The sequence below is a fragment of the Aplysia californica genome, unplaced genomic scaffold, assembly GCF_000002075.1.
Source record: "Aplysia californica isolate F4 #8 unplaced genomic scaffold, AplCal3.0 scaffold00086, whole genome shotgun sequence".
Lineage (NCBI taxonomy): Eukaryota > Metazoa > Mollusca > Gastropoda > Aplysiida > Aplysiidae > Aplysia > Aplysia californica.
The window spans coordinates 1,053,049-1,055,244 of NW_004797356.1; the positions used below are offsets into that span (position 1 = coordinate 1,053,049).

The following is a 2,196-nucleotide window of genomic DNA, read 5'->3' on the forward strand; positions in this document are numbered from 1 at the left end:
CTAGCCGAACTACGCGGGTCGCCATTTTGTTTTGCCCAGAAGTTCTCGCAAGATCTACTCCTCCCCCCCCCCTCTCTCTCTCTCTCTCTCTCTCCCTCTCTCTCTCTCTCTCTCTCTCTCTCTCTCTCTCTCTATCTCTATCTCTATCTCTCTGTCGGCAATTTATTAAATCTGCAACCTGCAGATTACAACTAGATCTAGATTCGAGACTTTAGTAAAGGCAGAGTCCAGGGAAAAACATCAATTAAATTCGTGTGGTGCAGATGAGTAAAGAGAGACCAAAACAATCTCTCTATTGCGACTATCATTGCAAATAACTTCGCCTAATACATGTTCCGGTAGATTTAACTACCTATAAATAGATGGAAGTTTGACCCGTGTCAAAGGTTGGGAGGTGGCTGACGATTCGAGAGGTGGCTGCGGGTTGACGAAAGGGAAAAGCGCACCGACGCCACGGCTTTACAGGAGAAGCTGTACATGTCAACAGAAAAACTGAGCAGGACGGCCCAGCATGATAGATACCGGACTTCTGTACTTCACATGTGAGATCGAGAAAAAGATTAAGGAAAGGCAGGACTTTCTAAAGTTCCTGATAGGACAGAGCCAAATGGGTAGTGAGATTTGACAACTCCACAAAACGATGCGAGTTCAAGAACGCCCAATCTGGGATTCAAACCCGCCCCATAGTCCAGCATGACAGCAATTGAACTAACAGAGCGCCCAGAAATACCGATTACGTATCCAGCTTAGACATTATTGGTGTTGACAATTCATATAATACATTGCCAGATGGACAGGGAAGAGTTTTGCCCCGACCCAAGCCCTTGCCGAATGCAGCCTGAGGAGGAAACAGCTGGGGTAACGTTCAGCAATCCTGCGCCCCCATGGCCTCAGGAACGGTTAAGGGACTTACGATTGTGATTGTGATCTATGTGTGCGACTATGAGTCTGTTTGTGAATGTAAGAATAACATATGTGAGCATGCAAATGTGTGTGGAAGAGAGGGTTTGTGAGGGAGTAGGTCTATGTGTATATGTATGTTAACCCCCCCCAAAAAAAAACAAAAAACAAAACAAACAAAAACAAACAACAACAAACAAAGAAAAAAACAACAAAAAACAAAAACAACAACAAACAAACCAACAAACCCCCCCCCCCAAAAACAACAAAACAAAACACAGAAAAACAAAAAAAACCCAACCAAAAACCCCCCAAAACAAAACAACAAAACAAAACAAAAACAAACAAGCCCCCCGAAAAAAAATCACCCCCAAAGGGAATTTTATTACTAACTCCCTCCCCCCATCGACAAAATTTTAATAACTTAGGAGCTATGCTTTCGACCCAGCCTGTCAGAGCCAACTCGGGCTGAGAGGGATACATCCCAGCACAAAGATGGATGAAAAATGTTCTCCCTACTTGGGAATCGAATTCGGGTCTTCTGCGGACGACATCGAAGCGCCTAACCACCACCAATGATAGTACTTAACAAGATAGTTCGCTCCTCTCTTTAAGCCAATTAAAAGGTGTCCTCAAAATCTGGTGGCGCTCTCTTCGGAAAAGCGCGCCCTTTGCGAACAGAGTTACCCTACTTGAGTGGAAAAAAGTCATAGTGGAACTAACAAGTTTTACAACAAATTACACTTCATATTTCGGAAGAACGCTTTTTTAAAATGGTTACGCAGACAAAAAACCTCTTCCAGTGGAAGAGGCGACGATTTTCTTCGTTTTATTTAGCTTTATATTGGTAGGCGAGAGGTCATTTACGCCCCCCCCCCCCCGCCAAAACAAAAATCCCCACAAAAAAACAACAACAAAAAACAACTCCACTCTGAACGAACCCGAACAGCTGGTGAACAGCAGCCAATCAGCGCACGCAAGGGGGTGCTATTCCTATTTTTCTTCTGGAGAAACAAAAGAGAGCCATCTGAAGCAATGAGCTGACTTCCGTGGACACTATTTTGGCTGAGTGAACCATCTTGTTATAAACTATCTTTGCCGCCACACCAAAGAGGCCGGTACGTACCAGTTTGAAGACGTACATCTCCAGCGCCGTGTAGTCGTTCACTTTGGTGCCGTTGAGATGGATGAAGAAAAAGATGTAGGACCACATGTTGTGTTCGTGGCGCACGTGGTGGTCAAACCCCTGAAGTATACACGAGGAATGTTTGAATTCATTACTAAGTGAAGTGGTGT

General features: G+C 44.4%; 1 protein-coding gene across 1 annotated transcript in view; it reads right to left on the reverse strand.

Annotated features, from left to right (window-relative positions):
- LOC101856168 (inositol 1,4,5-trisphosphate receptor type 1) overlaps positions 1–2,196 on the reverse strand; it is a gene marked incomplete in the record, with an annotated part of 208,126 nt that overhangs the window by 11,350 nt on the left and 194,580 nt on the right.